General features: G+C 34.3%; 1 long non-coding RNA gene across 2 annotated transcripts in view; it reads right to left on the bottom strand.

Annotated features, from left to right (window-relative positions):
* Positions 1–14,636, bottom strand: part of LOC140002023 (uncharacterized) — a 39,707-nt gene that overhangs the window by 289 nt on the left and 24,782 nt on the right. The gene's annotated exons all lie outside the window — the stretch shown is intronic.

The raw sequence follows: 14,636 nt of genomic DNA, 5'->3' as shown, positions 1-14,636 counted from the left end.
GTAGAAATGTATATATTTGCACATATAGACATTTTTAAAAAATATCTAAATAAATAATATTTTCAAAAACATATATGCATGCATTCATAGTTAAGCTAGTATGTACACATATACACAGTGAAAATTTCAGTAACTACTGTAAAAAAATAATACTGATATATTATTATTTATCAAACATTACATATGGAATTACAATTTACCTTAAAATTAAACTTCTGTTTAATTCCAAGAATAAATTCCTGTACCTGAAATCATCCCAGTACTGCAGGATTTTTCAAATGATACTTTTAGAGACAATTACTGAAGAATTCATCATATGAGTGTACATTCATATCGCTAAAGAGAAAGGACTTCTGACTAGGATTACAAATTTTTAAACAAGGGAGCCTTCTAGAAAGCAACTGTAAGAAAGCAGACCCTAATTTTCTATTCAATAATTCAAGAAAAATATCTTCAATTATCTGCCAATGGATAAGAAATTTATTAACACACTTTAAATTCCAGAAGTATTATTATGAAGATCACCCATGAAGAGTCAAACAGCCAAAACGTGTCAACACAGAAAAAAAATAAAATTAAATAAAATAAAATAAAATAGAGGGTAGTTATAGGATAGACTAATCACAAATCAAAAGCACAGCACTGCTGTTTAAGGCAGGGATGTGTTACCCATTATTCAGAGTGAGGGTTCCTCAGAGGTAGAATGTTTTTCATTTTCAACTAAGAAACATCTTAAGTGGCATATGGGAATCAAAACCAAAGATGACTTTCTAGCTTGTTTCAATAAAATTATCATCTGCTTGCCAGCTACAAACCAGAAATCCCAGAACATTCCAATGAGCTGCATAGGAGCAGGCTGGTTTTGCTCCTTTACATGACAGCCAGGACAATCTGGAAGCCAGAAGCATATGTCAGAGACATTGGGGTTGGCTCTGTTTCTAAGTCGAACTTAATATATTGAACAGCCAAAATGCAGCCTTGATCGGATTGTCATAGGTAAAAATTTTATGTATCACTTTTTTTTTCTTACTACTACCGTCATTTGTAACTGATTCCTTTGGTAGAAGACAATGGTTGAAAGATTTCCTTTGAAATGTCTTTGGAAGTCTTGGGGTCTGGATTCATCTTACCTGATTTCAATTGCTTGCCTGAAGCCCTAAGTACTCTGCTTTTAGTCAGTGGAGACTATCTGCCTTTTCAGTCATTCTGAAAGATCTTCCGTCAAGTACAGAGAAAATCTTGTGTGACTACATTAATAGTTCAGATGTTCTGATTTGGGTGGGAGGAAACCAAATTTAAACTGTATGGTAAATTTTCCTCCTTTTTATATGTATATTTTATTTATTTATTTATTTTATTCCTTATAAATTTGTATTCTAACTATAAGATGGAGAAGATGAAGAGATAAATCACAATTATTTCAGTGTTGGTGGTAGGTTTTCATTTATCAAAGTAAAATAATGACAGACTATAAGATGAGTTTATCTTAGCCATATATATCCCCCCGTGTCTCAAAAGTTTTAGAAATGGTCTCTTGCCTTTTTTTCCTCCAAACACATCCAGTGCTGGTTGCTCCACAATGTAGCCTGATAATATCTAGCCAAATGTTATGGTTCTACAAGATCATCTTTGATGCAAATAACTAAACCTAACCCTTCATTAGCCTATCTTGACTGAGTAACTTAGCGCAGAATATGGCACCATTATTCATACATTATTTCAGACCAGGTCTCATGTCTTTCTGTGATGGATCCTCTAGAAATTACATAACACAACTCATAAATCATTTGATAAAATCATACAGCCAACAGTACATTCCAGTAAGAGTAGGGAAGGACAGTGGAACCCTTTTGGATTGACATCCTAAACATCTCTGTATTTTTTGTGTATTCTTCGAAAGAGAATTCAATTAACAGAATTCTTCATGCTTCTTTGTAAAGGGATATTCAAGGTGCTTATAAATGTTTTTCCCTGACTGCTTGATCTTTGAAAGGATCCCATTGTTAATGTAGCAAGGAAGTATAAGGCAAGAGGGATGCTTGAGATCCTTAGATTTATAGCTATAACACTTCTTCATAGTAGCAATGATGAAATTGGCTTTTTTCTTAAAGTGGAAGTCTCTGTTCCAGAACTGATCTCCTCTAGCAAGCCTAATCAGTTGAAGCTAAAGGAAAACTTTAATCTATCTTTATGTTCTACTTCAATTTAACCAACCAAATTCAGGTTAAAACAAGCAAAAAAGTTTGTCTGTGTCAGGAAAAGAAGATCATAATTCCACTAAAAAGAATTACACTACTGATACAAATAGCACTGTTTTAAACTATCCATTTCCAGATCTCTTTCAGTGGTTCTGTGGGAAGAAGCAGAAACCATGGAACCAGTTAGTCATCATGATAGTAAAGCTTTTTTAAAGCAGTTCCAGTTGTTTATTATTGCTGATTTCATGAAAATAAGCTAAAAATGTTCACTGATGCATGAGATTGGTATGAAACTTTAAAAAAGCATACTAACTTTTTAAGACTAGGTTTGCCATTCTGCGAGAGACAGACAGTCAGACAGAGACTCTGAGAAGCAGGGACTGAAGAAAGAAACCAAAACACAAAAATGTGCCACTTTCGATGTGAGAATACATAGGGGAGCTTCCTTATTTTGGTCACTTCTTCCTTCTTTCTTGTTGATACACAAATATAAGCACAGTGTACAGTCCCCCACAGAATGCTCCTGAGCCTGTAAGCCTTTCTGAAAATCTTTCTCTCTACTCTAATTAGCTGAATTCTCTTTGGAATAAAGGAGATTAAATACAAATTCCAACACAACAGAGGAGTCATGTTTAAGACAAGAATGAATGGTCAGGGTGGAATCATGAAAAAATAAAAATAAATAAATAAATAAATAAATAAATAAATAAATAAATAAGAAAGCAGAAGCAAAACCAGATAAAAACTTCCATCAAACTATTGTCCTTGAAATTTCAGATTTCCAACTGCACATTAAATCATCTGAATTCTTCTTGGGCTCAGATATCTCTTACAGATCAATTTGTAAGATCAGGATTTAAGGTCGACGATGTGAAATGTCCCCTGAACAAAAGTAGCATCACAAAAGTCTTCACTATATTCACTCACAAGAGAGGAAGACAAAAGAAATAAAACACTGAAGTGCTTCAGTAACAGATTCAAAAAGAAGAAAATGTATTAAAATTGAATTGTTGTTCTGGCTTATTTAAATTTTGACTGTTAAGGAAACACTTTACTGCCTAGTACCATACAACATGGAGGAATTTAGGAATATCTGATACCACTTTATCAGGACTGTATTACCTTTTCAGTCCTATATTTTATAATTCTTTAGTTCATAATTGAGACCTCTAGCTCCTTTTGCAATACCAAGAGGGAAGGCACCTCAGCATTACAAATAACAATGAGATCATGACTCCTATTAATTCAATCTGGGTTTTTAAATCCAGTCTTCCAGCACAAAACTCATCCATACAGCAGAACTTTAACTAGTAAACAGCTTCAGTTCACTAAAAATGTACACCATCCACCCTATAATAAGCTTAAATCCTTTCACATATAAAATTATAAACTTCAAGAAAAGCAATTATGTCACCAGAAGGGAAGAATATTCCTGCAATAGTAGGCAATTACTCCTCTGAATATGCCCATAGATCAAAAGGATCCATCTATTGCAGCTGTAGTACCCGTACTGAAGATTTGAGATTCTGCTCCTAAGTGAAAAAGACAAAGGACTGGCTGGAGACTGCCCCCCAGCTGGCCCAGAGGTCACAGTACCTCCAAGCACTGGAAAGTGGTCAAATTCAAAAAGCCCAAGCAACAGTTCTTGTCAATTTGAAAGAAAACTTTTTCTGGCTGGTAGTTTAATTGAGTATAATTAAAAGACATACCAGTGAATCACCTGAGATTCCCCATTGTAAGGTGAAACAAATAAATAAATCAAGATAATTTCAGCTATTACCAAAGTATGGTTAGAAGGATGTCTGTCTCCTAGTCATCTAGTAGATGACTACTAGAAGCCTCACATGCCACTGTTTGCACAAAAATGCAATCAGTTAACACTAGGTTTGCTTTCACTCCTCCTTAAAGAACATGAATAAATCCAAACACCCAGATTCTCAAAACTGTTATAAAGGTGACTATGGAAAATGATGATCTTACAGTTATTTATGTTATTTCACTCTTGTCCATATTTAAAAATAAATAAATAAATAAATATAAATAAATAAAAGTAGACATCTGGGAGGAAGGGGAATAGAAGTAGAAATATTTATTGGGGTGTGAGAAACATTGGTTTCATATGCCTCAATATAAAACATTAAATAAATTCCCCTTAAATTTTGCAGAAGACTCTTTCTTTTTTAATTGATAATCATAGAGTCATAGCAGGGTTTGGGTTGGAAGAAACCTTAAAGATCATTTAATTCCAACTGTGCCATGGGCAGGGACACCTCCTACTACACCAGGTTGCTCAAAGCCCTACCCAGCCTGGCCTTAAACACTTCCAGGGATGGGGTATACAGAGCTTTTCTGGGCAACTTGTGCCAATGCTTCACCACCCTCTCAGTGGAAAAATTTCCTTCTAACCTCTAATCTAAATCTTCCCTCTTTTAGTTTAAAGCCATTCCCCTTTTCTTATCACTACACTCTCTGATAAAGTGTCCCTCCCCAGCTTTCCTGGAAGGCAACTATAAGGTTTCCCTGGAGCCTTCCCTTCTCCAGGCTGAAAAACCCCAACTCCCTCAGCCTGTCTTCACTGGAGAGGTGTTCCAGCCCCTTGATCATCTTCATGGCTCTCCTCTGGACTCATTCTAATAATTATATGTCCATCCATGAGCAAAGTAGAAAGGGAGAATCACCTCCCTTGACCTGCTGCTTTGATGCAGCCCAGGATATGTTTGGCTTTCTGGGCTTCAAGCTCACATTGCTGGCTCACATTGAGCTTCTCATCCACCAACGCCCCCAGGTCCTTCTCCTCAGGGCTGCTCTCAAAAATAAATAAATAAAATAAAATAAAATAAAATAAAATAAAATAAAATAAAATAAAATAAAATAAAATAAAATAAAATAAAATAAAATAAAATAAAATAAAAAAATAAAAAGTTGAGTAGAATATCAACAGAGTCAAGTCCTCACAGGGTACTTGATCTCATCTAAAAATAATAGGCAAGACACAAAATCATTTGATCTATGATAAACTTGCAGTAGATGATTTGAAGAATGTGATTTTGAACTCTTAGTTATCTGTATACAAATCATGATCTAGAAACTTCAGATGCATCTAAAACTAAGTTTAAATTTACTTATATGTAATTTTAAATTACTAGCATGTATAACAAAAAGTGTTGCCTATGGAAATAATATTCAGTTTTATCAACTTTTATTCAGTTTTTTATCAAGTTTTATTCAGTGTAACATGAGATGTAGTCTGGGAAAACACATTTCAAGTCATAGTTCACCTGGAAAGAGTCTGGAGGGAAAAAAAAAAATAAAAATAAAAAAAAATAGAGGGAAATATATTTGGAGGTATGAAAAACTCCAACTCCAAAAGCAAGCTACAAAACCTATGGAAAAAAGACCAAAGAGAGTAAACAAAGGGTGAAAGACAGCATATGACTATGTAAAAAAGATCCGTAACAAACATGGATCTCTGTGCTTGTGATGGACAGAATAAAAATAGCATAAATGGTGCATAAAAGTAGCAGAGTATCACAGCATGGAAAATGCAGTTAGATTTAGTGAAAAGCTTTCCAGTTTTAAGGACAATGAAGTACTAGAATAGATTAAACACTGTAGACCTTAAGAGGTTACATCTATAAGTGTAAACATCTGTTAACTTGTTTAAAAGCCAACTTAATTCAATTAGCACAAATCCTTGTGTGGCATTTCATTGAGTTAGTTAAACTAAAATCATAAACTCCCTGGACTGGAAGGGTTCTCAGGAGGTCACCTAGTTCATTCTATGTCCCCAGGCAGGATCAGCTTCACTCACGTCATCCCTGACAGATGTTTGTCTGTCCTGTTTTTAAAAGGCCACCAAGAATGGAGACTTTATAACTTCCTTAGACAATCACTTTACTGTGAGAGTGGTTTCTCTAATCTACATAGCACAATATTACACAGCCACAGCAAAGTAGGAGCACACACTGACAGATATCAAAGTGATAAAAAGCAATATATTAAGCAATGGTAATTGCTTTTAATCATGTGAATATTTTTATTGCAATCTCTTAACGAATTACCATGTATCAGCTGACAGATGGTAACAAATCAAGCACACACACAACCTATCACAAATATAAAATAAAATACATTTGCTTAAACTAAATTAAGCTTTTTACCTCCATTTTCCAGGGGCTAAAAATATGCATATGATTAATTTCTTCTGCTCAGTTGGCAGCTAGTTAAGTCAGGATAACTATTTTTACTCCAAGTTCATACATAATTTCTGTTATAAGTTGATTTACATATCACTATTTGAGAATATATTTATTCTACTCACAGTGTTAACATATTTTCCTTTTTCTGCATACTCATTTAACAAAGTCTGTGGGCTCTAATCAAGCTTTGATAAAGATACATAAGAAATGCATCCAGGAGATATATTTCAACAGCCAACAATGCTCCTAGCCATATATTTTTCCAAAAACATTTCCCACTCCTTTGACAAAAAAGGATAATGTAGTCACTAGTACCACAGAGTAACACCTGTCCTTACCTGTGTATTTAGCAGAGAGAAAAAAAAAACAAAAACAAAAACAAAATGCAAGAGAAAGCTTGCAAGAGAAAGATCGTCTCTTTCTTCTGAATTTAAACCTAGACCTCTTTGCAGCTACAGTAGTGAAGCATAATACATCTGCTGTTACAGTGCATTGTAGTTGTAGTTGTAGTATATTGTAAAAAAACATTTTAATATTTGTTATGATGAACAGAGATTCCTGCCTTCCCAGTCAAGTGACAGATGTGCCTACTCCTCATGCCCACACCTCCCTCTGTTATTGTGGTACATCCTTTTCAGATGAGAAGACAAGCATGAAATACATTTTTTATCACATTCAAGTGTACTGGGAAAGATAACCTCAAGAACATCTCTGGAAACTTGCATTGCTAATAAAAAAGTTAATATTATAAATAAATACATAAATCTGAAGGTGTTTTTTTTTTCTTTACTTCTGAAAAAATAATTATATGTAATAGCAAGTCCCTTTATCCTTAGTTTGACAGGAAGATGCCAGGCATGTATTACTGCCTGTATTACATGTATTATTCATGGTAAACTTTTATAACTCTAAGGAATTAGTAAAGAACTAGGCTTACTTTCCTCCAAAATACTTAGAAAATTAACATTTTATTTTATTATTTCAGGTCTTGTAAAAGCCACTTTCACCAATATATAAATTCTAAGAACTAAATAAGGCCCAATTATATCATGCAAAATAACAAGGTGAAAAAGATATTAGAGTATTTCACAGGTTTTGAAATACCTCATAAACATTGTTAGAGCTACCTGCACATTACAATGCAGGTTTTGAAATAAAAATACCATTTTAAAAAATGTATAGAGTTACATTAAAAGAAAGAAATATTGGTACATGTTGTAGATGTCTTAGCATTTCATACAAAAAAAAAATCACACATTTTGGAGTCAGGGATGGAGAGAGGATGGTTACTTATGGAAACAAAGTTCACTGGTCAAATTCAACAGAAAGAAAAAAAAAAAAAAGAAAAAAAAAAAACATTCTGCCTGGATAGAGGAAAGACATCCCAGTTATTGCCTTGTAAGATGATAATTCTTTTGTGCAATAAAGAAGATATTATCTTGTGCTTATGAGTTACCACCCACAAGTACATAAAACCATAGCAGCAACAAGATGCATAGCCCTCTGAAAACCAAATAGGAAACTTTATTATCCTGACAGGCTAGAGAGAGAGAGGGAAGAGATCCACACAAGCAGGACACAAACCTGTGGGAAACCAGGATTTGGTAGTTCCATTGCTGTTTGACCAATTAGGGGTGTCTCATTTAAAATGTGTGAGAGATTTCCTTGTGATGAAAAGGCTGCTACTGTTTTCTTCTGTGCATTTTCTTTTGTGAAGTTTTCTTTTTAGTAAATTGGGTACTGCAACACTACGTAAGCATATTTAAAGTTGCCAAACAACTGGATTTACTTGTCCGAAAAGTGGTTTGTACCCATTCTCAGAAGCTACTGAAGAATCATTAGAACATAAACATGAAGACTTTAGATGTGAAAGCATTATATTTGATATCAAATAACTGAATATAATAGAAAAATATTTTATTGCTATTATAAAATCAATATCAAATTAACCTGGAGCCACTAAACTGCCTCATTTCATTGTCTAACAAGAGATTCAGCTGCTCAGTTTCCAGAAGTCCTACATGGAGCACAGCTTCTGCCCAATTACCAAGATACATATATCATAGAGGTACATCACTCTTTATGGTATTAACATAAAACTAGAATTTCTATTTTAACTTTTCACAGACGTTCATAATGAGATCATATATAATATAAAAAACAGTTATCAAAAGCAGACATATCCCATTTGACTGCAGTTTCACTTTGAAATTTATGACAAATACTGAAATAATTGAGCATGTGAGGATAATGTGAACATTTATGTCTCATGGTTCTTTTTATAAGATTGTGGTAAATAATAATATTTAGAAATATCTTATATCTGAAAAGGCTTCCTAAAAATTCCTATCTTTTTTTTTTTTTAACAAATCTGTAATCTGGCAGAATATTTATGCATTTATATTATATTATATTATATTATATTATATTATATTATATTATATTATATTAATAGATATATATAAATTACCTTTTAAAATATTAATTTTAATGATTAAATATGCAATCTTTATAAAGTTAAGAAAAAGTGAATTAACTCAATCTAGAATGCAATTGGCAGAAGGTAGAGTCTCATAGATCATTTGTTCCCTTATTGTAGATATATGTCCAAAGAATAAGTGGGGTTATCACTGACATGCATTAGCCACAAGAATGGTTATTTTCACTACATAGTCACTGAGCTGTTTCCCTACATGCTGAAGTAAAAGCTGCCAGTCCTAATGAGGATAAGCCTTAGAACGGCTGAAGAAATATCACAGTCAATTGCCTGATGTTGACTAAATGCCTAGGGACAATCTTTCAAAAAAAAAAAAAAAAAGATTGTTTGTAACTGTTTTACATTCAGGTTGTTTTCCAGGCTATAATCTTTAGTTAACAGAGGACACTACAAATGGTTCCACAACTTTTCTTCAAGGAAGAAATCTTCACACCACATTTAAGGAAAATGATATAAAAGAAACGCCTTTCTTACAAGAGGTCTGATTTAAATCATTGTTGATAGCAATGTTCTTTACCCAGAATCAGAAGACTTTGGAAAATATTTTACCACTTTTATAATTCTTTGGATTGTATTAGGGACTTTGCTAGAGTTTGAAGCACTATTTTTTAATCTTTTAAAGAATTTGAACCTGACAGAAATGAACACTTAACAGAAAAAAATACAAATAAAAACACTTGTACCAGGTTTGTGTATGGAATGCAAAATACAAAGTCTGGATTGGTTGTTTAGAGCTGAAGTGGATTTGAAATTATTGAGCTCTAGAGCAAAACACACCAATATTAATGAGTATTTGTAATGTGTATGAGGTAATGCAGAAGTAAAACTGATATGGTAAAATTTTAAGCCAATATATAAATGCTCCCAAGACAGTCATTATCTGAGCATCTGGATGCACATCTCATACTCAACTGAAAATCTGTTTTAACAAATCTCTGTGGCTGAGGTGTACATTCATGATGTGCTGTGATGACAATAAACCCTGGAAATCCCAAAGCCAGCTGTTTCAGCACCCCATCAATAGGGGGAACTACTAGGTGCAAGAGCAAGGTAATGTGCAAAGCAAACGAGACAGTAAGAAACCTGACTAGCTATGACTCATGTAGATGGGAATCATACCTTTAGATTTTTGGACTTGTGACTTGATGAGCAAGAAACATACACATTTAATCATTACCATCTAGCTTTAACATGAAAATACATTTCTGGATTCTTATTCCAGACAGACTCTAAGCAATACCGCCTTTTTTTTCAAATAAGGTGTCTTAAGAGTATATTCTGTGTATCTTAGTTTTGTGCATTTTATGATAAAGAAAAAGTTTGATGAAGATTAACTTCTCCAGCCTCACACCCACCCCTTGTTGCTTGGATATGTGATTTGCAGTTCATTAGAACAGACCTAGTAGATTTAAACATCTTGGTTTATGGTGGTACAAGGTCAGCAAAAGAACCACAAATAATAGCAGACAGACATTATATTGAGGTTCTTTTTCATATCAGTACTCACCACAGACCTTGCCACTTTTATGTAGTCATCTGGAGAGCAAAATCACTGTTCCCCAGCTCAAAGAAGACTAATAAGCAGAGAGACTTTGCCCTACAATGGATGCTTCACTTATTAAGAGTCATCTCTGGTAGTCTCACAGTCTTCAATTTTCCCGTCACATGTTAAGATCATTTGTTAGACACTTCTAACAGGAAAGCTCTCTTTCAACCTCTTCTGCTGGCAGTATCCAAAGGAACATCAGATGGGATGTTAACTTAATGGATGAAAGCTTACCCCTGAAGAACTACAGTGAGATTGTACAGGTTCCAGAGAAGAACCTTAATGAATTATTGGCTGGATTCGGTAGGATTTAATATCAACTCACTCCAAGTCTGATTTTGATTCTCTATTTACCATGGGATCACACGACGGAGTAGTTGTTAAACTGGCTTCACTGCTTCCTGATGTTGAACAGAGATGCTGGCAGTCTACATTTTGTCTTTTCTTTCCTAGTAAGGTCAGTCCAGAAAAGTAAATCAAGCTGTGGCTCTTGAAGTGCAACAAGTTTAACGTATCATGATTTAAACCTAAACTGCTGTTGCAATCCTTTTATTTTGTTTCACATTTATAAAATCTTCCAATAAGCAGCAATCAAGCTAATGATATACACAACTACTAGTTTTGACCTAATTAAAACAATAAGGGTTTTTACTTTTAGGCCTGTTTGACTTAAAATAAAAGAAAAAAAAAAAAAAGTATTCTTCCCATGTTTATTTACATCATCTTTGTAGCAGACAAAGTCTTCCTGTTTTTCCTCAGTGGAATAAATAAAAAATGTATGCCATCCGAATTGTTATTCATTCTTGTGAGTTGTTATTAGGGTAGGCTATTCATTAACTGCTCTTTTGTGTGTGGATAATTGGTGTTATACACCAAATTACACGTTTTCCCAGTTTTTCCAGTTCACACAGGGTTCCAAGTCACCATTTCATTCACAGTCATCTGTCATTCCCCTTCCATGTGACGGTGCAAAAGAGAAAAAAAATAGACTAAAAACAACTGTCTTGATGATCATTAGGTGGAACAAACAAGCTGGCTAATGCTTCGGTCCATAGGTCGTGGTTCTAATGAAGATTATTCATCTGAGCTATCTCCAGTAGAATTAGTGTGTTCTTTATAAAGAAGTTCTATGTTGTTTCAAAAATCATTTCCTTCTGTTCCATGATCCCTTGGAGTTCCCTTTGCTATCAACAACAATTTAGATTGGTCAAACAAAAGAGAAATATAACAGCCATGACATCAGGTTCAAAACATTAACATATCGCTCTTCTCCACAGCTGCCCAAATCCTCAAAACAAACAAACAAATACAAAATATATTTCTTGGACATTCCTGAAAAGCTTGTATAGTAATCAGAATATTTTTAAAGAGCATTTTATCGAGCATCTGTAAAATACATAGAAAAACAATTTCCTTATTCCACTATATTTTTTACTTTTTTTTTTTTTTTTTTTTTTAGTAAAACAGTGTTTTAAAAAGACTCTTAAAAAAGACACCTCTTTTATTTATTTGTTTGTTTGTTTTTCTCTCCTCTGTTGCTTCACTTTCCATTCTGAGTCATCTGGATCTGGTGAAGTACATTCTGGTTGACAAACAAGATGTGCTTTTGGTTGCAAGAGTCAGGCCTATTGACAAAGATTGCAGTGCCCTGTTGTATCTCACTCACACACACACACGCAAGCTATTAAAATCCAAATCTTCAAATAAAGAAATAACTACTGCCTTTCCTTTTTACTACGTGTAAAGCACGGCCCTGCACCTACCCAAGGGCCCTGTATCCAGTAATTACCAGGAACAAATTGTAGTTGTCTAAGTCAGACTCTGAGGGGACAGGAAGTATATTGTACCTAGCAGAACTGTCTCACCCTCTTTAATGGTTTTGTGGCACAAAGACTTCCTGAATTAGTGGTGGTGTCCTTGAATTTAACTACCAAGATGGAATTCTTCCATGAATTCTCTTGATCAATTTTGTGACAAGAAATATTCATACCTACAACATACCCAGGTAAGATACTCTGCAGAGTTATTATATATACAACTAAGTATTACCCCACCTGTCAAGTTTACTCAGTGCTTCCTAGCCCTTGTATGGAGTAAGACTCTGAACAGTTTTTCTTAGTTCATCTTCCACAGAGTGCTTATGCTAATATAGCTTTCTGTCATCTCTCTCCAGGCTGACAACTTCTAATCTTGGGCCATCCTTCTTTCCCTCTTTTCCAACCATAACAGCTCTTTTTGAACTTGACAACCCGAGGTGCAAAATACTATTTCATAAGTAAAACAAACACTGTTTTATATAACATTTTGTATTGATTAATGATTCTTCTTAACATTGTTTGCTTACCTCCCTGAAAAGGAATGAACTAATGTTTTTGTTGATGCTCTGTTTCTGTTCCAAAATCCTGTTCCCAGAGACCAATTCAAATTGGCTCAGAAAGCAGCACAGAGAATTCAAGATTTAAATTTTTTCTATTTCCACCTTGTTTTAAATTTACCAGGATACAACTTCAGCTGTTATTTTATTCCTTAGTATCAGCAGGTGCTCTTCTGACTCTCTTCAGCTAGGCCTTACTATTCTAAATTACTTGACACTTCACTTTTTTCTAAACCAGTTACAAGTATGTTGAACACTGTAGATCCCTGAAGCGACTCTTATAAGGTCCCACTAATTATATGGCTTTTTGTAGCTTTGAAACATTTTTTATACATTTTTTATACTTGTAAGTACGTTACCTCTTATATTACAGAAACTTCAATTCTGCAATTTTCAGGCAAAGAGCTTGTCAACTGCATTAGTAAAACCAACTATACTACATTAGCCATCTCCTTTATCCTTAACTTCTGCTATAATCTCTTTAAAGAAGTTCAAGCATTTGAGTGTTCTGTCTACAAATACCATATTTGCCTTTTAGTAGTAGCTTGCTCTCAGAGAAAGATGACTTCCAACCACATAAATTAGATCCAGAGCTTTACTTCCCCAGAAATTCAAGTCTTTGAATTCAGCATTTTGTTTGGTGTTGTAAGAAAACAGCAGTTTCATTGGCATGAATTTAGTCAAAGTGACAGGATGTTGGCAGTTGCTCCATACTGGTAATTTTCATTGAATGAGCAGCTCTTGTACTTCACTCTTCTTCATTTTGTCTTGCCAGTCCCATATCAATATGAAGATATAGAAATTAATTCAGGCTCTTGATTGCTGCTGATGGATTATTGTAAACAAATAGGCTCAATACAATATAAAATGAGGGAGTGATTGATGCAGTGACAAACAGAAGACAAGGCACCACTGACAAAGAATTTTTCAAGGAAGAATAAATAGAAACCAGTTTGACTTGGATTCCTAGATGACAAAGTACTTTAAATATAGTCATCTGGATGCTAACAAAATTATAGTTTGGAAGCAAAAAAAAAATAATAATAATAATAATAATAACTAGAATAAAGGCTGAACACAAGCAAAGTGAGAATCAGAGACTGAAAAAAATCATCATGCAAATCATGCAAGACACAGGAATCCTCCTCATCTTGTGACTGAAAGCCTGGCCAGCAAGGTCCTGAACAAGTTATTCATCCCATATGTAATGGGTATTATGTTGTTGCTCTGTTTTCTGTAAGCTGTCAATAAACCAGTGTACCCCATATGATCAGAATGGTTTGGGGCTTTACTTATTACTATTGCCTGTTCACCTGTAACAGCTGCAGCTGCAACAGGCTTATCAGAGAGCATGTGCCAGAATGAATACAGATCACAGGGTTCATCCAATTAAAAAGCTCTGAACAGGAATGTCTTCTGTAAAAAGTTTCAAGAAAAAAAAAAAAAAAAAAATACACTTATAAGTGAAAAGAAAGCACTTTCAAGTAAATAGTCACAGCTCTTTGTAAGTCCCCCAAAAGACGCCTGAAGTGGCCTAAGGTCCTGGAACGATGATGTTTGCATCTGTACCAAGAGAGCCTCTCACTTGTTGTCTGCACAGGTCAAAATGTGAATGTAGATTTGGCTGACCTACTTTTGAGAAGTTACTCATACTAGGGCGTGTTCTGTAGTAGCCTTCTTTTTCCTAGTAAACTCCAGCTAAACTTAGTTAAATATATTAAATAGAAATTACTGGTATGATAATTAGCCGGTTTCCTCTACAGACTCTTGAACCTTGCATCCTGTAGCTGAGAGATGGGGCACTAAAATGTGCTACCTTGGT

Source organism: Anas platyrhynchos, chromosome 3 (assembly GCF_047663525.1).
Source record: "Anas platyrhynchos isolate ZD024472 breed Pekin duck chromosome 3, IASCAAS_PekinDuck_T2T, whole genome shotgun sequence".
NCBI lineage: Eukaryota > Metazoa > Chordata > Aves > Anseriformes > Anatidae > Anas > Anas platyrhynchos.
This window is presented reverse-complemented; position numbering and strand designations above follow the sequence as displayed.